Genomic DNA, 25,193 nt, shown 5'->3' with positions numbered 1-25,193 from the left:
AAGGGAGTTCTTGCTGTTTGTAGGTAGTGAAGTGCGAAGCCAGAGGTTTATTCCCTGGGGTTTATGTGTCCAGATCGAAAGCTCAGAAAGGGGTTTCATTGGTCTTCTGATTAGTCCAGGATGTTTTCAGACACACAGCTCATTTATTATGTGCCATCCCCTCTAGGCTATGGGTGAAATGGTGAGGTCTGTGCATGGCATCCAGACAAACCTGGATTTGATTTCCTAGCATTTGTGCTGTCACGTGCTGGCTGTGGGGTCTCAGCCAGTTGCTCAATTTCTCTGAGCCTCGTGTTTGTTATTTACAAAACTGGTGCAACGACACCCACCTGTCAGGCTGGACACGGGGATTAAATGAGATAAAGCCCGTGACTGATTAATTAATTAAGCAACATCGATCAAGTATTTATTGAGTGTCCAGGAAGTATTCAGGCTGCTGGGGATGTGAATAGATGAAGTCCGGGTGCTCAGGGGGCAGAAGTGGACACAGGCAAGAAAACAAGTCTGCAAGCTAGCTGCTAGTCGGTGGTCCCTATAAGGGGACAGGTGGGGCATTGGTCCAAGAGCTCCTGCCTGAAGGGCTGGGATTTGAGCAGATCCTGGAGGGAGGAGGGGGTGAGGAGGTAGCTCTTTGTGGGAAAAGCATCAGCAGAGGGACAGCATGGCAAAGACCTCACCTAGGGGTGTGTGTGTAAGTCCTGGGAGAGGAACTAGGAGTTTGGGAGTCTGGAGTGGGACCAGCATGGGTGAGTGAAGGAGGGGAAGGGCCAGATGCCCAAGACTCTGCTGATCTCATTGAACCAGTCAGCCTCATCAGTGAGATGAGGCGCTTGTGTAGATTCAGGTAATGCCCTGTCCTTCTCTCCTTTCTCTTAGTATTTTACCCACCCCCCCTTTTAAACACATCTTGAAAGACTGTACATTGCTTTTAAGCAATCATTTTTCCCCCCATCTTATTTGCAGTTTTCCCTCTTCCTCTAAAAACAAAGAAATTCTGGCGTGCAAAATAAATCCAAATGCTTGCAACTACCTGGCATGTTTGGAAGCAGTGTATACGCCTAGTTCCCCACTTCATACATCAGCTCCAGTGACCCCATGAGGCAGTGTTATTGTGCCCATCAAGCAAGTGAGGAAACAGGTCCAGAGAAGTGAAGTGGACAGTCAAGGCCACAGCATTTGCAAAAAGACAGACAGAACTTGAACCAGGGTTTATCTGAGTCCAGGCTGCTTTTCAACTCTGATTGATGACATCAAGTCCTGGAGCATCTGGCGTCCAATAGTGGCAACCTCTCCTCTTCTGCCCCTTCCCCACATTCAGTTTCTGTGGCCGATGTGGGCATATGACCTGGGCTTCCCCATTGCCCACCAGGCTTGACATGGCTAAGTGGATTTCTTTTAGTGATGACAGACATAATTAATTGTAGAGAAGATGCCTCATTGCTGCTGGTGTCAACAGGAAAAAGGTCACACACCAGCTCTGAACAGAACAACATGCTTAGTCAGAACTGATGGGAAATAATTTTTTGGGAGGAGTGGACTAAGGGTGTGGGCTGGTTCTTAGAAGTGTCTTGAATGCATATTGTCCCTAAACAGCAAGCAAACCACAGTGTGACAACAGACATGGAGTGCTGGGGAAGTGGGTGCTGAGAACCAGGCGGGTGCACTAGAATAGCTCATCAGGTGGCACGCCATTCAGTGATTCCCAAACTTCACTGTCTCTACAAATCATCCAGAAGGTGTTTTTTTTTTTTTTTTTTTAATCCAGATTACTTGGTCATACCTCCAGAGATTCTGATTCTGTCCATCTGGGGTGGGTCCTGGAATCTTTATTTTTAACAGTCATTCTGAGTGGTTTGGGGCTGGAGGTTTGAGAAGCATGGCCACAGGAGCATGATGTGCTCTGGTGCTTTGCAGTTGTGGGTTTGAAGCTGGTATGACCCAACACAAGACATCCATCCTCTCCAAGCTTTACTTTGCCCTGCCATAAAATGAGCCAGAAGAATGTCCACCTTAGAGGATGATTCGAAGAATTATGGGTTCATGCATATACCTTTGCTTTAGTTCTGCATTTTTAAGTGGTGAGGAGTAGACTCAGCCCTTGGTAGAGACAAGTGGACTGATATTTGTGTCCATGCCAAATGCAAAGATTAAAGTCCTAATCCCCGATGCGACTGTATGTGGGGTTAGGGCCTGTGGGGAGGTGATGAAGGTAAAAGACGGTCATAAAGGTGAAGCTCGAATTCAATAGGGCTGGTGCCCTTATAAGAGGAGGAAGACACCACAGTGCGCTCTCTCCTGCCACAGGAGGACTTGTGGGAAGGCGGCTGTCTACAGGAAGATTGACTTTGGCTGGGACTGAATCAGCTGGGACCTTGACCTTAGACTTCCCAGCCTCCTGAATAAATAGAGTAAGTGTCTGTCAGTTAGAACACCCTGTCTGTACTGTTAGAGCAGCCCGAGCTAAGTCACAGGGCCTGTGTGGAGGCAGATTGGATGCAGCGGAGGAGGTGGATTCCAAAATTTTAGGGGCTCACCTTCACTTTTCCAAATGACCCTTTTCCAGGCATCTTCCCTGGGGCGGGTGCCACCTTGTTGTGTCTGTCCCGGGACACAGGAGCTCCTGGAACCCTGTGCTCTGGTGCCCCCATCAGCTTGCATGCCTTGCAGACCCTGCTAACTGCGCGTTGGCTGATTGCATAATGCAGTTTGTTATCTGCTAGTGAGTTGAGGCCCAAATGTTGCTCTTTGCACGGTAATTATGCTGGATAAGTGAATGGCTGGAATATTTACAAGATTTTGTCCCTTGGTCGATTTCTTTTCTCAGAAGACAGCCGCTGTGTGGGGTAAAACATGAGAAAGAAAATATCTCTGGGGCTTACGCAACATGGCGACAGGAAGGTTTGTGGTGTTTGAGAGAGGAACATGCAAAATATTAAGTTTGGGTAAAAAAGAGCATACAACTGTTCCCTCCTCGAGATGCATATGTTCTGCTGGGTGATTGGCAGGGCTCGGGCCGGCTCTTGCCTGTTCCCAGCCGAGGAGCACGGCTCACTTCTGGCCCTGGGGTGTGCATGGTAAAGCTGCTGTGAGGTAGGGCCCCACGCAGGTTCCAGGGCGTGTGGCTGGGTGTTGGGGTTCTGCTGCATTAGATTTAGATCCCGCTGTGTCCATGGTTGATTTCAACAATCTAAGCATTGGTTTCCTCACCTGTAAAATGGAAGAACAGTGTCTCTGGAGACTTGCGTGGAGGGTCCTCAAGGCAGGTAAAGGGTCCCATGCCACATGGTGGTGGAGGCCTGTGCCTCTTCCCCTTCCCTCCCAGAGGCCAAGGGGCAGGTCAGGGCCCAGCAGGTGGGGCTCCTGGGGGGGCCAGGAAGCCCTGACACAGGTCACCCATTTCAGCATCCTCCCCATGGACTCAGCACAGCAGGATTAGCTGGGGGTGGGGGGGTCTGGCTCACTGAAGATGGGAGGGGTGAGGGTGGGAAGAAAAAAACTAGTTGGAGGCTCTGCCTTCTTCCCAGACAAAAGAGAATTTGCCTTTCCTACAAACTGCCCAGCACTGTGGGAGAAAATGTTTTTCAATTACACATAAGCCTTGAAAATATTTCCACCTCTGTTCTTTGCAGGATGTGGGGCTCAGAGAGGTTCCATGATGTTCTCTGGGCCACACAGCTCACAGATGGCAGGAACTGGGTTTGGACCAGTCTCTACAACTTGTTCTCCCACAGCGAGGCCGCGGTGTGGGAGCCTCCCATTGCCTTTTGACAGGTGTGTGTGGGAGGTGTGTATTTCTCATCCTCAAACTCAAACAGTTGTGGCATTTAGCTGGCAGGGAGGTCGATGAAAGCTGTCTTTGTCCTTTGCCCCCTTCCAGCAAGTTCTGGTCTCTGCATCTGAGTGACTTTTCTGCAAAGTGGATCTGACTTCCTGACAAGGCCCATTGACCTCCAACCACCTTTATCTGCTCTGTCTAATGTGGGAACCCCTGTTCCGTGAGGCCCAGCTCCCCGCCAAGGTGCTTCTAGAGCAATGGGCCTGTGTGAGGGTGGCTCCAACAGGACTCTCCTCATGGGGAAAACTGCCTGGCTTCCAACAGCGCACAAGGAACAAGTGTTGTTGAAAGGTTTGCAGATGGGGTCAGAGTCCTGGGAGGAGGCCTGGCCTGGCCATCTGCCAGCTGCATGACTTCCAGCAAGTTCTGCATCCTCTGTGCATCAGTCTGCTCCTCTGTCAAATGGGCACAACAACATTTCCCTTGGGTGGTTGGTGAGGACTGCGTCTGGCTCATGGAGGATGTGCCATCTCAGGCTTGCTGTCATCATGGTAATCACTGCCACTGTTGGGCTTGGGGGTGATGAAGCCTGGCACAGCAGGAAGAGTCAGACTGGAGCTAGATGGACTTGCGGTGTGAGCACGGTGAGTGCGTCCCAGCAGCACACACAGGTGTGTGAGACCTCACCATTTCGCAGCGGATGGTAGGGTCCCAGTGAGCGTGTGTGCACACCGTGCACTCAGGACTTATAGCTTTCATCTCCTCCAGCCCGGGGCCCCAGGGGAAGGGCCCAGATGTCACGCTGGGGTGGGTCGGGGCCCTGGGCTGGGAGAGGTAAAACCCCAAGAGCTCAGGATGAGCCATACCCCACCTTGTTGTCCTGCTGTGACCCTGGCTGGAAATGCTCAGTCCCAGGAGCATTTGCCAAGAGCTCACCTGGAGCCAGGGTAGGTCAGGGATGCAGGTGGAGCTCTCCAGTAGCTCACAGTGCACCAGGGCAGACAGACATGCGCATAATGAATTGCAGCTTTGTGAGGATTTGGAGATACATGGGCGTGGCCTTCTCTGACCTCCTGCCTTCCTACCCAGCAGGCCCTGGCCTTACCAGCTTTGGATCTTTCCGGGCCACGTCCTGACCCATATGCTCATACAAGGTTTGAATGTGCGATTTTGGCAGCATGGGGGTGGCTGAAGCTCATCCTCTGGCTTGGCTTGAGCACCTGCCAGCCAGCTGCCCAGCAGCCAGGGGCTGTGCTGGCCCCACGGGCAGGGCGCAGACAGATCCAGGACAAGGACGTCTCAGGCAGCTGCCCTCCCTCTAGTGTCTGCACAGGCCCCACTTGCAGGGTCCTGGGAAGTCTTCAAGGAGACACGACTTCTACCCCAGTAACCTCACCTGCTCTGGGCCCAGCGCTCATGGGTGCCTGGGACGTATTAGGACTGAACGACTGAATTGGTGATGGATATATAACCTCCTCTTTATTCCCTCAAAACAAACAAAATGTTTTTTCTTCCTTCCTTCCTTCCTTCCTTCCTTCCTTCCTTCCTTCCTTCCTCCTTCCTTCCTTCCTTCCTTCCTTCCTTCCTTCCTTCCTTCCTTCCTTTCTTTCTTTCTTTCTTTCTTTCTTTCTTTCTTTCTTTCTTTCTTTCTTTCTTTCTTTCCTTCCTTCTTTCTTTTTTTTTTTCCGGCAGCTTGGAAACTCCTGAAGTCGTCAAGTTAAAAGTAGAAAGGGTCGTGATGTACTTTGTGGAATGTCATGAAACATTGTTGGCATTTTAAGCCTAAAATGATGAAATACGCTAAGTGTAGTTTGGAGTATGATAGGTGATATCTTCCACTAGAACACAACCTCAAAAGTTTAAGAGAAATTTAGGACAGGAAGAACTTGAAACTGAGAAAATTCTACCCATTACTATGTGTGTGTGTGTGCGTGTTAGCATGTGTGTTGAAAAAAGTCTTTTTTTTTTTTTTTAAGACTTTATTTATTTATTCATGAGAGAGAGAGAGAGAGAGAGAGAGAGAGAAAGAAAGAGAGGCAGAGACACAGGCAGAGGGAGAAGCAGGCTCCATGCAGGGAGCCTAATGTGGGACTCGATCCTGGGACTCTGGGATCACACCCTGAGCCAAAGGCAGCCACCCAGGCGTCCCTGGAAAAAGTCTTCTATTGTAGTGGAGCTCTTTGGCTTTGCTCCAGCGCATTAGGCACATGTGGAAGCCTAGCCTAGCCTCGGTAATAGCAGGTGCTCAATAAATGCTCTTGGATGAATAAAGCCCCCACCCCCATTTCCATTTCTCTATTTCTCTTTGCCAGGATGTATTATTTGAAAATTGCTGGCCAGCAGAGGAAAAACAAAAAGCCTCAGTTATCAGTAAATTTGGCGCAAAAATCTATTATTTTGATCCCAAAACACTCTACTCACCTGTCCCTTTACTTGCCTGAGTGTCTGCTCCTCAGACTCGGGTACTGAGGGGAGTGTGGTGTACACACACGAGAGTCCAGTTCTGGCTCCAGGTGGGTTAGTTTCTGGGAGCTGCCATGACAAAGTACTATGACCTGGGTGAGTAAATCCACAGGGATGGATTGTCTCATGGTTCTGGAAGCCGGAAGTCCAGGATCCAGGTGCCCCGAGGGTTGTTCCTTCCGTGGGCTGACGAAGAATCTGTTCTGGCCTCGCTCTTGGTCTGTCAATGCCATCTTCATGTCCACATAGTGATCTTCCTGTGTGTCTCTCTGTGTCCAAAGGTCCCCTTCTCAGAAGGACACCCCACATATTAGAGCCCATCCTTATGACTTCACTATAGCTCCGTAAAGGCTCTCTCTCCAGCTATGATCCTGTCCTGAGGTACTGAGTGTTGGGCTCCAACATAAGACTTTTGGGTGGACACAATTCCACCCCAGACATAAGGACCCTGAGGACCAGTGGGAGGGCTGGCAGGCCGTGGACAACTACTCAGGAGCTGGACCAAGGTATCTTGGAAGTGGAGACGCTGTTGCTGACTGCGGGGGCGGGGGGGCGGGGGTTCTGGAAGCCTTCATAGGAGGCTGCACATAGGCAGGAGTGAATGGCCAACCAGGGTTTTGCGGCTTGCCAAGATAGATGCGGTGGAGGGTGTTCTCCGGGCGACCTTGTGGGAGCTCAGGAAGCATGGCAGCCTGGGAGGGTGCTGGTGTCACCCTCAGGGCCTCCAGTGCTGCGTGGGCAGTGGGAGAAAATGCTGCAGGTGGGTGGGGCAGCCACGGGAGCTCGAATGCTGGGCGAGGAGCTTGGGCTCAGCCTGAAGGCCATGGTGGCCTAGGGCTTTCCACAGGCAGGAGCAAGATCACATTTGGGCTTTAAAAATTCACCATTTAAAAAACTCATATCTTCAGTCAGTCATTCACTCACTTGACAGCTATTTATGGGTTGGTTCTTTCCTTGGGCCCCGGCATCTCTATTGTTGACTGTATCAAGGTCACCTAGCTGAGCGACGTGGGCGGAGTTATTCAAACTCTCTGAGCCTTAGTTTCTCAGCTGCGGAAGGAGGACTTGGCAGTGCCTACCTCCTGGGCCCTGGGAGGACGAGGTGTCGGCTGCGCGGGAGCACTCGCTTTGGGCCTGTCACAGAGCCAAGTGTTCGATAAACATGAGCTTCCTCAAAGGGAGAAAAAGGAGAGGCTGTGGGGGTACCTGGGTGGCTCAGTTGGTTAAGCATCCAACTCTTGGCTTCAGTTCAGGTCACGATCTACTTGTGGGATCGAGTCCTGAGTCAGGCTCCACATTCAGCGCAGAGTCTGCTTCAGATTCTCTCTCCTTCTCCCTCCTGCTCACTCACTCTCTCTCTCTCTCTCAAATAAATAAATAGAATCTTAAAAGAGGGAGAGAGAGAGAGAGAGAGAGAGAGAGAGAGAGGCTGCAGTGAGAAGCAAGGGGTCCAGCACCCAGAAGAGTGGTGGGCAGGGCTGAGGCCAGGGGGAGCAGCGTGTCCTGCAGCGGCTGGAGCTATGCTTGAGCGTTCACGTCTCTCTCTCCTGGCATGCTCTCCCTTCCTGTGGCTGGCAAATCAAGCTCCTCAGACCAAAGGCCAGGCTGCTTCCCTTGTTGAATGTCTACATTTCCGGTGTGTGCACGGGGATAGTTCCTGCAGATAATCGATCGCTGGGAGACTGACCTGTCCCCTTGGCTGCCTCACTGGGATGGATCAGGGTTTGGCTGTTTCCTGACGTACAGAGTCCTCTGGATACTGGCCCCGGCTGTGCCTCTGACAGTTTAGGGGTTGTGATCCTTCATCTGGCAGTCTGTGCACATTTTGCTGGGCACCTCCTGAGGGTCCCTGTGATTTTAATTGCCTGGTGTCATTCCCTGGGAGGACTCAAGAGTGTGTTGAGAAGTGGCGTCTGGCCCTGCACCTCCTCATTTGTGAAATGCACCTCCCGGTCCCAAGGCTGGGATTTCAGCTGTTGTCTCAAATCTCCTGCGCATTCCAGCGGGATGGTGTCTGTGCTGTTCCGGTTGTTACCCGTATCTTGGAGTTGTCAGAGGAAATGAAATGATCAGTGGTGTGGTGTGCTGCTAATGTGTAACAACCAGCTTTTTTTGGGGGGAAATTCCTGATTTGCAGCAATTTGCCAATTTCCATGGTGTTAATGCTTCCACCCCAGACAATTTTAAGCTACCAAGAGATGCTACAGAATGCCAAGATGGGATGAGATGGGCACAGTCAGCCTCTGGGAGCTGTTGTAAGGTCCCTCTCCGGGACACCAGTGCCTCCGGAGGTGAACACAGTGTGCATTTGTGGCGACTGTCACTGTCATCTTTGAGGCCTGGTCATATTCAATTAATCTGCCACATGAAGACTGGTAGGATTTTGATGGTACGATTTGCTGGCACGTGTGCCCGTTGGCACTACACTAAGAGTGCTAAGGCACGTGTCCTCACTTAGCCCTTACGGCCTTCCATGGTGGAGACTTATATTCCCATTTTATAGATGAAGAAACTGAGACCTAGAGATGCTAACCCTCTTGTCTGAGTTCCCCAGCGAAAAGTGGCAGGACTGACTGGGTCTTGGCCCATGAGGAGGAGGAGGATGGTCAATAGTAATATTAATAGGAAACCCCTATCGGCTGTTTGCCATACGCCAAGACCATTCTTATGATGCTCACAACAGGTGTACTACGAGGGCACAATACTCTGCCCAAAATATAGGTGATGGAGTGGAGGCTCAGGGAGATTAAGGAGCTCCTCCTAAGACACACAGCTTGGGTGTGGTGGATGGAGCTGTCCCTCAAGCCCAGGGCTTTCTGCTTCTAACACTCAGGCCACCACTGCACCCTTCTCCTGCAGCTCTCCTATCATGCCTTCTGTTGCCTTCTGTCAGTAAAGAACCTCTATTTTTAGTTCCCAGACTTTAATAAAATATAAATCCCATTTTGGTTGCCCTGCCAAGTGCCTGTGCACCATCCGCCCAGCTGGGACTGCTCTGACAGGTGAGGCTGGCAGGTGTTTAGGGAAGAAGGAGAGGCCTCCGCAGGTCTCTGTGCAGGAGGGGCAAGAGCACAGGCCTTGGGAGCAGAGACACCTGGGGTCCTGGTGATGGTGGACAAGTCTCATTACTGCTTGGAGCCTAGTTTGCTCATTTGTGTAGTAGTTACGATGATGATTCCTCACGGAGGTGAGATGAGATAAGGAATATAACGTACATGGCACAGGCCCTGGTATACAGTAAGTGCTCAATGGATGGAAATTTCCTGTCTCTTCCTTAGTGTCCACATCACGTCTTTCTTTTCTTTTTTCTATTCTTTTCTTTTCTTTTTTCTTTTTTTCCACGTCCTTCTTTTCAAATGGCCAGGGAGTAAGATTTTTTTTTCCCAAATGGCTGGGGAATAAGTTCTTGTACACCTCTAGCCCCAGATAGCAGCGTTGGCAGGTGGGTTCCGGGGACCAGCTCATCTCCTCCCTGCAAGTCCTCATGTTTCCAGACTCTGGACTAAGCCTCCCAGAGCTGGAAGGTGGCGTTGTGTACGTGGGCCGCCGCCTTCCCTCTCCCAGGGCTCTGCAGACGCTGGCTCACCGGGGCCAGGACAAAGCCCTATTATGAAGGGCGCTCACACACATGTCTGAAGTGTGTGAACCTGCCGCCCCGGCCCGCCTCGGCCCACGGAGGGCTGGCATCGCTCTGCCTAGCCATTGTTCCCACAGCGCCAGGGAGGTCATCCAGGGTGATGCTGCCCAGGGGCGTCTTTTCTGGGTGTGGACAATGAACACGCTTTTGCTTAGATGGGACTAGCTGTTCTGCACCTCCGCTTGGTCCTGGTCGCAGGCCGTGGCTCCGGTGGGAGGGATGAGTCTGGAAGGAAGGGGCCCATGCTGTGTTCAGCATTAGGGTGGAAAGCCAAGTCCCAGGGTTCTTTTAAAAGAAAGTAGGTGTTTAACTTGTCGATAGTAAAGGGGTGGCCTACACTTGCTCTTCCAGTCAGTAAATATTTGTTGAGAGCCCACGATGGGCCAGGCTCTGTGGATGCCACGAAGCCAGATACAAATCTCTACTCTCTTGGGGCTTATATTCCAGGGCAGACGTCTTCTGGAAGGCCTCCTCTGGCCTTTTCTGGCTTTCCATCTCTACGAAGCGATTCACATATCCATCCAACACTTGGCTGAGCCCTGGGGAGCTATCCGCTCATTCATTCAACAAACATTTGTTGAGGGGTGCCGGCCTTAGCAATGGGAATATTTTAGCGTTGGCTGCCCAGAAACAGATCTACACACAAGAACAAATCGTAAGGAAGTACTCCCAGAAGAGGCAGGGGTAGGGATGAGAAGAGGGTGGGGGAGAAGCCTGGGGAGGGTGTGATTTCAGGCAAACCTCAGTCTCAGCCTGATCCCGCTGAGGTGCATTGGAGGCCAGGTTATACCTCTGAGCTTGTGGGACTGGAGGCCAGGGAGCTGGGCCAGGCACTGGCCAAGGAGCTTCCGAGGGGTTGCAAGCTTCCGGGCACCTAGACTTTCTGAATGCAGGTTAGGCAGCTCAAGTAGCCCAGACCTGTCCTCTAAAGGGTGTTGCAGGTGCAGGCTGAGACCGGCAAAAGTGATGGAACCAGAGGAGGACACACACACAAATGTAAAGAGGATCCCAGGGACCTGAGTCCATAAAGGAGATGAAAGGGCCCAAGACCTGGTGAGGGGCCTGTCAACAGGCTGTGACATTATGAAGTGAAAGCCCCCAGCACGGCTCCCACTAACACACAAAAAGGAGCTGTGGCAAAGCCGTGGGGTGGGTACAGGTGGATCTGGGTCAGGCACGCCTGTTAAAGCCCTTCTCTGAAGAGCTCGGGGAAGAGAAATTGGGGAGGACTTCCTGGAGGAGGTAACACCTCTGGTGCATGAGGACTAACGTGCTTTTGTGCACACGCATACACATACACACACACATGCTCACGGCAGTTAGCATTTGAAGCTGGATCTACAGATTCTAAACTTGTGTTCGTTTGTGTCTACCTAGATTAGTGTTTACCCATCCACGGTCGTGGCTTTACAGAATCAGAGCTTATTAAGGGTTGGGAAGAATTTTAGTGATCATCCTAACAGTGGATGATCCTAAAATCCTTTGATTTTCAGTTGGGGAAGCTGAAGCCCAGAGAGGGGGTAATGGCTTGCCACTGTCACACAGCAGTTTGACACCCACGCGGGGTTAGGGCCCTGACCTCAGAGCTGCAGCCTGGACCTGCCGAGGCTCAGCTCCTGCTGACGCTGAGTCTGCCGTGCGGATGGGACAGGCTGCGTCCTTCCCGGAAAGGCCCTGTGGTCACCGGGAAGACAAGATCGCAGTGATGGCTAGCGGGGAACGAGACAGCGCCTTGTCTGTCTCCTTCGGGACAGCGCTGGGGATTCACCCAGGTGAGGACAGGTAACCTTGGTAGGGGCGAAATTGCAAAGCACGGTCTGTCAGTTTTGACTAGGAAATCGGCTGAACACTTGCTGTTTGGGGTGTTCGTCCATCGTCCCTGGAGATGGAGTGCAAGGTGAGAACATCCCTCCCGTCCCTCCACTCTTAGGGTGGGGGGCAACCATCACTTGAAAGAAACTTCAGTGAGGAAAGAAGTGTGTGCTCCTCAGCTTTGCCTGGGGTGCATTTCTTATCTCTGAGTAATAGGCTTTCACAATCCACCTTTTATGTTCTTTACAATAATGCGCCTCCCTAAGCCAAGGTTGTCTTAAAGGAGAAGCCCCTGCTTATTTTCCCATCTGCTTCCTGAGGTGCACCTGAGCTAAGAGCCTGGGCGAACCTTGGGAAGGCTCATCCTCCAGCCTACTCTCCCATCAATGAAAAATTAAACCAAGAATACTCGTTTCATCTAGACCAGAAAACCAAACAGAATGAAAAACCCTAAGCTCCAAAGATTTCAAAGCAACCCACCTTTAAGGGGCTTTCAAAGGGGGAAGATGAAAGACCCAGACGGCGAAATATACTCCATGTCGGGCCTGTCTTTGGTCACAGCGGCTGGCCGGCGATCCTGGATCCGGTCGCAGCGCCGGCCAACCAGGCTGGCTGTCAGGAGCCGTCGTCCTGGCCACAGTAGGTAGGACTGCTGATCTGTCTCTCACTCTCCTGACCTGGGTGGCACATCCCTCTTCAGATGGGTGGGGCGTTTCCTGACCCCCTAAGCAAGGTGCAATTAACTCTAAAGCATGCTACAGGAACTTCATCTGTATTCTTGCAATTTATTTTATTCTATTTTATTTATTTATTTATTTATTTATTTATTTATTTATTTATTTATTTATTTATAAAGATGTATTTATTCATGAGAGACACAAAGAGAGAGAGGCAGAGACACAGGCAGAGGGAGAAGCAGGCTCCATGCAGGGACTCGATCCTGGGTCTCCAGGATCACACCCTGGGCCAAAGGCAGGCGCCAAACCGCTGAGCCATCCAGGGATCCCTTATTCTTGCAATTTATTAACGAAAGCTGCTTATTCATTTATTTTTACTCATCTATTTCTGGGCTTATAGGAAGCAAAGGCTCAGAGAGGCTTAGCAACTGGCTCAGGGTCACACAGCTGGTTTGCGCGGGAGCGAGGTTGTGAACCTGCTTCTAAAGTCCCTCTGTCTTCCATACCAGGGCTGGTCCTCATGACCAAGGTGGATTCAGAATAACCCCATATAGAAAGAACAAACCTCTGTCACATGTATTCTTCCTTCCGCGATCATTTGGGCTGCTTTTCACCATAATCATCAACCTTTAATTTTTTGCTCTTTGAAAATTATCCGTGGCTGTCGGTCAGCAGCTGCAGCCGAGGCAGAGTGTCCGAGCGGTACCTTGCAGTCCTCCCCCAGGGAGGGAGGGAGGTAAACACGCTCCCGGGACTCACGCGGCACATTTTTTAGCGTCTTGCACTTTTGGTAAGTGACAATTTTGCAAATTGCGGGTAAAGAACTTAAATGTCTAATTAAATCCTGAAGATGTACAGGAGTTTGAAACCGGTGATTGATGTTCACCGAGGTGCGGGTCCCTGATGGAGGCTGCCTGACAGGGACTGCAAAGCCCGCTCAGCAACTGATGTCTTGTTGTGATCCGTGTTGTCATTTTTTCATTACTGATTAAAATTAAAAATCTGCTTGGCAAATCCATTGTAAAAATTCCCTTCATGAGCATCGACGGGTACAAATTATTTTGTCAATCGTCTGGCAATCAAAATGGGGCTGGAGACGGCTTCTAGCCCACACTTTTTTTTATCCCCCTCTCACTCACGCCAATGACTTTTCACAACAAAGTTTTAAAAAGCGTAGGTAGCAGTCTTGGCAGTGCTTAAAAAAAAAACACACGAAAGATTCATCTCTATTTTTTTAATGAAATGTTCTGTTTATGTGTGCCCCTCCCCCTGCCAAAAGCAGAGGGGAAGGTTCGTGGCAGGAGAGCCAGTCTGTGCTCTGTAATTGTCTAATGCCTTGTAATGACAGGTGGATAATAGTAATAAAAGCCTTTATTAGGATAAAAATCTGTTTTGAGAATGGGAGCGTAAATTGTCTAAAACCACGAGGCAGGAAAGGAATCTTGCTAACCTGCAAAACCAAATGGAAAATATTTGCAGGGACTCCATTGAGATAGTTTTTGACTTGGTATCTGAGCATCATTAGAAGATGCAGGGAGGGAAGGGAGGGCATGCAGGTGGTGTGGAGCTGCACCCGGAGCTCTGAGTTGGAAGACCTGGATTCTAGTGCTGTGTGACTCCAGGCAGGGCAGTTCCCCTCTCTGGGCCCTATTTCCTCTTTTGCGAGATAAAGTGATTAGACCGCTCAGCTAGTTCCTGGGTTCTTTCCAATACGCACTCTGCAGATAATGTTGATTCATTTGAAGTCTGGAAGTCAGCGAGGCATAGGAGGATGCCCCGGGTTCATTTCCTAAGGCAGATGTGGTGCAGGGAAGAGCATCCCAGGATTTGGAAATGGGAGTGCTGGGTTGGATCTTGGTCAGCTACATACAAGTTTCGGGTCTTGAGAAATTTGCTCATGTCTTGGAGGGTCAGTCCCATGAGCTTAGTGATAAAATGAGCTAACATCTGAGGAGCACCCAGTGTGGGGGCTTGCCATGTGGTAGTCACTGAATCTATGAATATTTTTATTAAGGTAAAATTAGTATATATAACGTATGAGTTTCAGGTGTATAGCGTAACAATCTGATATTTGCACACACTACAAAGTGATCACCACAATAAGTCTAGTTGTCACCTGTCACTGCACAACTGACCTCCTTTACTCATGCGCCCACCCCGACGCCCTTCCCCTCTGATGACCACTAATCTGTTTTCTGCATCTTTGAGTTCTGTTTTGTTCATTCATTTATTTTGTGTTCAGATTCGACATATAAGTGAAATCATATGGGATTTGCTCTTCTCTGTCTGACTTATTTCATTTAGCATAATACTGTCAAGGTCCATCCATGTTGTTGCAAGTGGCTTGAGTCATGTTCCGTTGCATCCCACACACAACATCTTTTCAATCCACTTGTCCGTCAGTGGACGCATATGTTGTTTCTCCATCTTGACTATTGTAAATAATGCTGCCACAGATGGAGAGTGGGAAAACCTTTTTGAATTTGTGTTGTCATTTTTTTTTGGGTAAATATCCAGAAGTAACCCTGGATTATATGTTAGGTCTATTTTTACCTTTTTGAGGAACCTCCACACTCTTTTCCAGAGTGGCTGCAAGAGTTTACTTTTCCACCAGCAGTGCATCAGGATTCTCTTTTCCCACATCCTCTCCAATACTTGTTATTTCTTGTCTCTTGGTTATTAGCCATTCTAACAGGCATGAGGTGATATCTCATTATGGTTTTGATTTGCATTTCCTTGATAATTAGTGATTTTGAACATCTTCTCATGTACCTATTAACCATCTGTATGTCTTCTTTGGAAAAATGTCTATCTAGATTCTCTGCCTATTTTTTTTAAAAGATTTATTTATTTATTTTAGTGACAGGAGGAAAAAGGAAGAAGGAGAGGGAGAAGGACAAGCAGCCTTTCTACCTACCAGAGAGCCCAAAGTCAGGCTCCATTCCAGGACCCTGAGATCATGACCTGAGCCGAAATCAAGTGTTGGTTGCTTAACTGACTGAGCTCCCCAGGTACCCCTGCCCATTTTTTAATTGGATATTTTGTTTGCTATTTAGTTGAGTTCTTTATATATTTTAGGTATTAACCTCATATTGGATACATGATTTGCAAATATTTTCTCCCATTTAGTAAGTAGATTGCCTTTTCCTTTTGTTGATGGTTTTCTTTGCTGCACAGAAGCTTTTTAGGTTGATGTGGTCTTAGTTGTATAGTTTTGCTTTTGTTGCCTTGGCTTTTGGAGTCAGAACCAAAAATTCAACACCAGACCAATGTCAAGGAGCTTACTGCCTATGTGTTTTCTAGGAGTTTCACTGTTTCAGTTCTTGCATTTAAGTTTTAATCCATTTTGAGTTAATTTTTGCATGTGGTGCAAGAAATTATCTAGAGTCAATCTGGTGCATGTGGCGGTCTAGTTTCTCCAACACCATTATTGATTGTCATAAATTAAGTGGCCACATATAGGGGTTTATTTCTGGTCTCTGTATTCTGTTCCATTGATCTTTATGTCCATTAATTAATTAATTGTGCTATTTTGATTACTGTAGCTTTGTAGTATAGTTTGAAAACAGAGAACATGATATCTTCAGTTTTGTTCTTCTTTCCCAAGGCTGCTTTGACAATTTGGAGTCTTTCCACATGAATTTTGGAATTGTTTGGTCTGGTTTTGTGAAAAATACCACTGGAACTTTGATAGGGTTTGCACTGAATTTGCAGATTGTTTTGGGTAGCACAGACATTTTAACAGTATTAATTATTCCAATCTATGAGCACAGAATATCTTTCATTTATTTGTGTCATCTTTAATTTCTTTCATCAATGTCTTATAGCTTTCAGAATACAAGTCTTTCACTTCCTTGGTTAAATGTATTCCTAGGTGTTTTATTCTTTTTGATGTAACTGTAAATGGGATTGTTTTTTAATTCTTTCCTGATAGGTCATTATTGGTTTAGAGAAATGCAACAGATTTTTGTATATCAATTTTTGTATTCTGCAACTTTACTCAATTCATTTATCAGTTCTAACAGTTTCTTGATGGCATCTTTAGGGTTTTCTATATGCAGTATATCATGTCATCTGAGAATAGGGACAGTTTTACTTCTTTCTTTCCCATATGGGTGCTTCTTTTTTTCCCCACCTATTTGCTGTGTGGCTAGGATTTCCAATACTATGTTGAATAAAAGTGGTGAGAGTGGGCATCCCTGTGGTTTTCCTGATTTTAGAGGAAAAACTTTCAGCTTTCACCATTGAACATGATGTAAGCTGTGGGCTTGTCATATATGGACCTTATTATGCTGAGGTATATTCCCTTTATGCCATGGTTGAGAGTTTTTGTCATAAATGGATGTTGAATTCTGTTAAATGCCTTTTTTCTGCATCTGTTGAGAGGATCATATCATTTTATTACTGTGGTGTATCACATTGATTGATTGCAGATATTGAACCATCCTTGCATTCCTGGAATAAATTCCCCCCTTGATTATGGTGTATGATCTTTTTAATGTGTTGTTGAATTTGGTTTGCTAATATTTTATTGTTGAGGATTTTTACATCTATGTTCATCAGGGATATTGGCCTATAATCTTTTATTGTGGTGTCCTTGTCTAGTTTTGGTATCAGGTAATGCTGGCCTCATAAAATGAGTTTGGAAGTGTTCCCTGCTCTTTAATTATTTGGAAGAGTTTGAGAAGGATAAGTGTTAAATGTCTATACATATTTAAGTAGGCTCCAATGGGGCCTGAACTCTGAGATCAAGACCTTGAGATCAAGAGTTGGATGCTTAACCCACTGAGCCCCCCAGGTGCCAGGTATTAAATTTTGAATGTTTGATGGAATTCGCCAGTGATGCTGTCTGGATCTGGACTTTTGTTTATTGAGAGGTTTTTGATTACTGATCTAATCTCCTTGCTAGTGATCATCTATTTAGATTTTATGTTTCTTCATAAGAAAGAAGTCTTGGAAGATTGTAGGTTACTAGGAATTTATCTGTTTCTTCTATATTATGCAATTTGTTGGCATGTAACTGTTCATCGTAGTCTCTTATGAATCTTTGTATTTCTGTGGTATCAGCTGTGACTTTTCTTTCATTTCTACTTTTATTTTTTTGAGCCTTCATTCTTTTTTCTTGGTGAATCTAATTACAAGCTTGTCAATTTTGTTTATCTTTTCAAAGAACCAGCTCTTAGTTTCAGGGATCATTTCTACTTTTTTGGTATCAAGTCCATTTATTGTCACTCTTTATTTTTTCCTTCCTTCTACTAATTTTGGGCTTCTTCTGTTCTTCTTTTTCTAGTTCCTATAGGTGTACTATATTGCTATTTGAGATTTTTCTTGTTTCTTGAGGTGGGTCTGTGTCGCTATGGACATCCCCCCTAGAACTGCTTTTGCTGCATTCCATAGATTTTTCACTGTTGTGCTTCAATTTTTTTGTTTGTCTCAAGGTTTTTTGTTTTTAATTTCTCCTTTGATTTCTTAATTGACCCATTGGTTATTCAGTAGCATATTGTTTAGTCTCCACAGTTTGTCATTTTCCCAGGTTTTCTTCTTGTAATTGATCCCTAGTTTCATACCATTGTGATTGGAGAAGATGCTTGATATGATTTTAGTCCTCTTAACTTTGCTGAGATTTGTTTTGTGGCCCAACATGTGATCTGTCCTGGGGAATGTTCCACATGCACTTGAGAAGAATGTGTATTTTGCTACTTTTGGGTGGGATATTCTGTACATATATATTAAATCTATCTGGCCTAAAGTGTCATTTGGCCTCCTTTTAGCCTGAGGAGGGGCTCAGAGGTGGTGTCTCCATGCCTATATATCCTGAATACAGGAGTGCCACTGCAACCTCTAGATGTGTGGCAACCCTGAATCCTTTCTTACAGAAGCCTGGGGTGGGTTTTAGTCTGCTGTCTGTGTAGTCTTCTGGGTGTAATAGGCTGCCAGGTGCTGTTTTTCTGATTGTTACAGTCCCATGGCATCCAGAAATGCAAACCTCTTTGGCCACCATGGCCAGGTGATCAAGGGGTGTCTCCTGTGAGAACTGCATTCATCTGCCAGTTTTAGTGAGGCTGTGGGAGAGTGCTGGGGACAGGTGCATTGTGAATTTAGCAGAACCTGAAAAGAGCAGAGGGACAGGACACAGCAGCAGCTTTAGTGAGGCTGTTTGCACATGTGCATCTGTGCTAGAAAGGTAGAGCTAGAGCACAAAAATGGCACGTCAGCACCTTGGTACCCCAAGAAAGTCTCAACTGGCCCCTGCTCTTCCAGTAGATGATTTAAGATTAGCAAATGAATCTTTTCCACATATAATCTTACCACTTTCAAACTGCTGCCTTTAAGCTAGGTCCCAGGATTAGCAAGTTCATGTGTGAACTGTCTTGAAAGTAGTATCTCAGATCCCCACAGCCTCTGAGGTCCCCTGGATATAAGCTCCATTGGTTTCCAAAGTCAGACATTCTCAAGGTCTCATCCGTCTGGTGCAGATTCCAGGGGTGGGGTGCCCAACATGGAGCATGAACTCCTCACTCCTCAGGGAGAGGCTCTGGACCTGTGAAATCTCTCCTAGTGAGGATTGCCATACTGGGGGTGGGATTTTTGGCAAAACCACCTCTCTGACTCTCCTACCCATGTTGATGTGGTCCTTGATTCCCTTGTTGTGGGGGGAACTATTCATTTAGTTCTCAGTTCTTTTTCAATGGAAATTATTCCATATTGCAGCTGTAGATTTCCACTGGAGGAGATGAGTTCAGGGTCTTCCTATGCCACATCTTGGACTGCCTCTGTGAATTAAAACAAAAACAAAAACAAACAAACAAAAAAACAACCACAGTTAGCTATACAAAGAACTCTTTGAAGGCTTCTGAGAAAGAAAATGACTTTTTTTGAGTGTTTCCCAGGTCCTCAGGCCCTTATATTGCTGATCACCAGTTACAATATGTGAGGTTTTCTGCACACGAAGCAATTGTCTGACATCAGACATAATTCAGCTCAGTTCTGACACCATCTACCTGGAGACAGCATCAGACTGCACAGGTTAAAGGCCCAGTCCTACAAGACTGCCTCGCCCCCCACTTCACATGCCAATTGCAAATCCAGGTTGTCACCTGTGCTCCTGACTCACCAGCTATTGATTGGAGATTACAATGACTCCCTCCCAATCTGGGCACCATGGATTTGCTAGGGCAGCTCACAGAACTCCGAGAAACATTTTTATATTAGGTTACCAGTTTATCGTAAAAGGATATAACTCAGGAACAGCAAGATGGAAGAGATTGTACAGGGATAGAGAAAGGGTCTTGGAGCTTCCCCATCTTCTCTGAGGATGCCACCTTCCCTATATCTCCACACATGTACCAACTCAGAATCCCTACAAACCCATCCTTTGGGTTTTTATGGAGGGTTGGGTTTTGTTACACAGGTGTGATTGGTAAAATCATTGGCCAGTCATGATGAATTTAACCTCTAATTCCTCTCCTTCTCCTGGAAGTCAGGAGTGGGTGGCACTGAAGTCCCAACCTTCCAGTCATATGGTTTGTTACCCTGGCAACTAGCCCCCATTCTTAGGTGCTTCCCAAAATCCCAAAAGTCATTTCAGTAACGTAAAATTGGGCATGGTTGCAAGGGGTTTGTTATGGATAGTAAGATGCTTTTATGGCTCTTATTACTTAGGAAATTCCAAGGGTTTTAGTAGCTCTGTGTCAGAAATAGGGATGAAGACCAAATATGTATCTCTTATTATTGATCACTTCCCCCCCAAACCCAGCTCCCACCAGCCTGCTACTGGGCACCTTGAATTATACTCAGTGGAGTTGGGAACATCTGCTCAGCATCTGGAGGGCAAGAACTGATCATATCCATTTTTGGATTTCTAGAGCCCAGCCCAGTGCCTTGCACCAAATATTTGCTTATGCATGATTTGGAATAAGGAGTCAATATTTGATTGAACACATCTAAGGGAACATGGAAACATGAATTTCCCCAAATGAGATAAAGCTGATCATAAGAAGACCTGAAACCAGCACCTGGCCAGAGGTCCCAGCAGCATCCAGCTCTTGTCCTAATAAACATCCCATCCAACAAACATGAGTTCTACATCCCAGGATGAGATAACACCCCCTTCCTTTGGTTCTCAGACACAGGAACAAATGGAGCTGTAAGAGGCAACTTTTAGTACTTCCAATACTGAAACAGACTTAATTAAAAAATATTTCATTCTAAAAAAAAATTCATTCTGTTTGAGTTTCTTTATTATAATTTATGCAACTTCATTTTCCCCTTCCTTCTAAAAATCTAAATTCTTCCATTCTTTTAGGAAAGGCAAAAGCAGATTATATTTTTAAAGGCTTGGGATTGTAGGGTTATCTTTAATGAAAAACAATATGCTTTCTGTCTTTTTATAGACTTGTTTGTTTATTAAATACCTTGAGCAAATCACAGCATGGAGAAAGAATTTGCAAACAAGTGAAATCAGGAGGTTCGGAATTCCAGCTCTATATCCTTTTATAACTGAACTGGAATATTTATTTATATTTCTTCACACATAGCTGGCATGTTAGCCCCATACAGAAAATAGGGATATTATAAAATGCTAATAAATCCACATTACCCTTTCTCCGTAACACAGCAGGTACAGGGCTATTAGGAATAAAGGCCTTGGATATTTGAATGGTTTAAAAAAAAAAACCACCTTTAATGATTGGGCAATTTTCTATTTTGGAAAATGGTTCATTCCATTTTATAGGATGATTTCCCCAAACCTATATTTTGTGGATATTTTGCTAATGTGCCAACCCACAGCTGGAAAGATGGGCATGCACTTTCCACACCCCCGAAATGTGAGCTCATGTGTAGAGTGGCGGTCAGAGTCCTGTATCCAGGAACTCCAGGGAGAAGGCTCTCTCTGTTCCCTTCCTGATGAGGCTGGTGCAGACGGGACATTTAGGGAAGTGTTATCTGAGAGTCTACTGTCCATTTGCATGTCCACCCACTTACCTTCTGGATCCATCATTGTTGAACCAAGTTTAGTTTACTTATTTTCCCCCCACACTCACAGGACCTTGTATTATGTGCAGGTGGTGGGAGTGCAGAAATCAACCAGACTCAGAACTTACCCTTGAAGAACACACCAAACTAATTGGAGAGACAAACAGAGGAGGAGAGAAGGGCTGGGTACGGAAAAATTGACAAAGATGCGGAATGGGTCACTTTTGAATCCTATCCTGGATGAGGGATCTGTCAATAAACAGTAATACTAATTGATGTAAATAGTGTGGTCCAATGTCATGGTCAGCTGACAGCCCTCTAGCATATTCCCCAGCTTGTGTCAGGGGCAGATGTTGCTAATCCATTGGAGCTGGTACAGGAGGACCCTGCGTTAGGAGGCAGGACACTTGTTTGCTGCTAACTCTCTGGAGAACACAAGCAAGACTACTGAATTAGGGAACAATGGATAATCTTTAATGCCTTTCCCAGCTCTGACATTTTAGCTACAAGTTGATTATGGAGGACATAGTTAGGTCAGTACACCTTGGTTGAGGACCTACTGTGTGTTGAGCATTGTGTTAGTTCTGGGGATGTGAGAAGTGTAAGACGTGGCCATTAGGGGGACATCTGGGTGGCTCAATGGTTGAGCATCTGCCTTTGGCTCAGGGTGTGATCCCGGGGTCCTGGGATCGAGTCCCATATTGGGCTCCCCATAGGGAGCCTGCCTCTTCCTCTGCCTGTGTCTCTGCCTTTCTCTCTCTGTGTCTCTCCTGAATAAATAAATAAAATCTTTTTTTTTTTTTTAAAGACATGGCCTTCAGGAGGAAGATGGGCATGTACACAGCAGATTCTCGTATCACCAGAATGCGAAAAAAAAGTAATAGTGGTTTGATGAAGGGCTCTGGGAGATAGAGGAGGAAAAGATCAATTGTGGGGAAGACTGAGAAGACTTCATGGAAGAGGTGGCATGTCATCTAAGCCTTGATGAATGAAAAGGAATTCAGTATGCAAAGAAGATTTGATTTGCCATTTAAGTGAAGAGATTCCTGTTCTATGTCAGGGTCTGTTGCTTCATCTGCAAAGTGGGAATGTAACAATCACCTTCATCAAGATTGGATAAGACAATTGCTGGAAATGTGCCTTAAAATGTGCCCTGTTAATGCTTTATTCAAATGCCCATTATTATTAGCTTAGGCATCAGTTCATTCAAGAAATATTTATTGAGCATCTACTATGCACCAAGAATACTCAAACCCAGGGGATAAAGAGGCAGGTGGAGAGGTGACACTTCTCCCTCTGAGAAGTCTGCATCCTGGTCAGCATTTCCAATTTTGTTGGCTATCCTAGTTTGTGAGTGTGTCCGTATAAGACGCCTTTGTCTTCGGAAGTTGGTGAGTTTGTACATGATAAGTTTCACAGACAAGTGAGATGCTAGGCCTGAGTCTCTGGGATTTAGAACCCATATCATTTCCAGGAAACAATTTGTGCTGGGGAGTAGTAGCTCTGCTCTCCTGGAGATGTTCCAGAACTGGTTTTCTGATGTGTGTGTAGAAAGAAGCATCACCCTAAAGGCAAAGACCATGAGATCATGTGCGTGGAGGGTTTCCTGTACGCCTGGCCAGCGGCAGGTGCTCTGCAGACACCGGCTCATGTCTGAGATCGCCTGCAGGCTGCAGGGCATTCTTATCACCATGGTAAGAACCGGAGCCTCCCAAGAGCTCACGGACACCCCCCTTATGAGTGTGGGGGCTGAGGGTTGCCAAGGTGAATGTCTGCCACAGGGGCACACAGCGTGCATGTGGCAGGGCTGCCCTAGCTCCACGGGGCCCAGCATTTGAAGTCTGTCTCAACCTCAGCAGCTGGTCAGCTCTTCCACCTGGGGGTTGCCTGGTTCCCTGCTTTGGCCTCATGAGGAGAGTTGAAGGTAATCAGGGTGAGGGGCTAAGCTTGGAGCCTGTGACCTGGGCCAAGTCCTGGCTTCGCTGCTTACTAACCTTGTGTCCTTGGTCATGTCACCTCTGTGAACCTCAGTTTCCTATCTGTAGCATGGGGATTTGAGGGACTAACTGAGGCAGGGAGGCAGGAATGGGGTGTAAGGTGGGAGGGAGGAGACATTCAGAGGAAGCACGAGGCCAAGACTGGCTGTGAGACCAGCCTTAACACCTAGCAGGTGCCTCTCAGCTCCTGCGGAGTCAGGCACCAGCCTCCACGAGAGAGAGGGCTCTGGGCTGCTTTGTCATCCACCCCCAAAGCTGCCACTGCCAGGCCGGGCGCACACGGTGTCCTAAAACGCTCTCTGCCTCTCTTGAGCTGATACATACTTGTCGTGGGCGATGTTCCCACTATCAGACATTTGGTAGAATCATAAAAATCCATTCCCACCCTGCTTAATACATTTGCATGTTTCTTCTTTGACAGGCCTGGGCGCGTTGGATTTGGGGTCCCACTGTCTTGAGGCCCACGCTTCTGGTATGCTTGGGACGTAAAGGTGTGTGGGAACTGCCCGGGCCTCTGAAACAAGAAAAGAGAAGACAGGGTCAAGGGCAAGAGTGAACGTAGAGCCTAACCCTGTGCTGTGCCCATTTGCCTCTCTGCAGCCTCCCAAGTTAGTAAGAGGCTCGCACACATTCAGTGCTTAAGCCCTGTTTCTTTCTTTTCTTTCTTTCTTCTTTCTTTCTTTCTTTCTTTCTTTTTCTTTCTTTCTTTCTTTCTTCTTCTTCTTTCTTTCTTTCTTTCTTTCTTTCTTTCTTTCTTTCTTCTTTCTTTTCTTCTCTTTCTTTCTTTTCTTTCTTTTTTTTTTTTTTTAAAGATTTTACTTATTTATTCACACACACACACACACACACACACAGGCAGAGGGAGAAGCAGGCTCCATGCAGGGAGCCCGATGCGGAACTCAATCCCAGGACTCTGGGATCACATACTGAGCCAAAGGCAGACGCTCAACCACTGAGCCACCAGGCGTCCCTTAAGCCCTGTTTTTAACCACGTGCCCACAGTTAATCTCTCTGAGCCTCAGTGTTTATGAAACGGGTATAATAAAAATGCCCACCCTTACAGTTAAGTGATTAAATGGAGTGATGCATAAAGACAGCTGTGACCCATGCCCAGCTCATGGTGAGAACTCAGTGCATGCTCTAATACGAAGGCATTAATATTACAAGTCAGCAAACATTGTGATTCTATGGTAGGAGCCATATCTCACTTAAAAAAAAGTCACAATAACCCTGGCCGGGGAGGTTGTTATTGTATCTTTATTTTGTACATAAGGAAACCAAGGCTTAGGGAGGGGCATGGCATAACCAAGTGAAATCCTGGGAGTTTGCTAGAGCCCCCAGTGTGACCCTCCCACTGCATCCACCTGAGCCCCGGTTCATGGCTTGCAGGACTCCTGGGGGTGGGCAGTACATTGAAGCAGTCCTGCCTGGAGAGGTGGACTTGAGGAGGTCGGCTGAGTCATCCAAAGCACCGTGTCAGCCCAGGCTGTTACTGATGCTTCTGGAGGGCCCGCCCTCTGGCAATATGAATGTGTTGGTTCCTGAGGACTGAAAGCCTCAAGCATGTGCGGCCCTCAAACCTCAGAAAGGGTTTGGCTGCTGTGGCTTTTCTGGCAATAAATGCTGTTGATTTATTTTTCAAGCCAAGTGGCTAGTTGAGCGCACCAGCTACAACCTGCTATTAGAAGCTCCTCACTGTGGTGTACGTGGAGGGCTTGGAGGAGAGCCCCCAAGGGTGGTGGGATCCCAGCATTGCTCTCTTCTTTCCTCCAGGTTGGCACGTGGCTGGAGTAGGGAACACACAGTGAGCGTCTCTTCGTGGCAGGATTGTGCAGATCCCCCTCGGAGCTCATCTG

Source organism: Vulpes vulpes, chromosome 6, assembly GCF_048418805.1.
Source record: "Vulpes vulpes isolate BD-2025 chromosome 6, VulVul3, whole genome shotgun sequence".
Lineage (NCBI taxonomy): Eukaryota > Metazoa > Chordata > Mammalia > Carnivora > Canidae > Vulpes > Vulpes vulpes.
The sequence above is the reverse complement of the archived record's forward strand: the minus strand, read 5'-3'. Positions refer to the sequence as shown.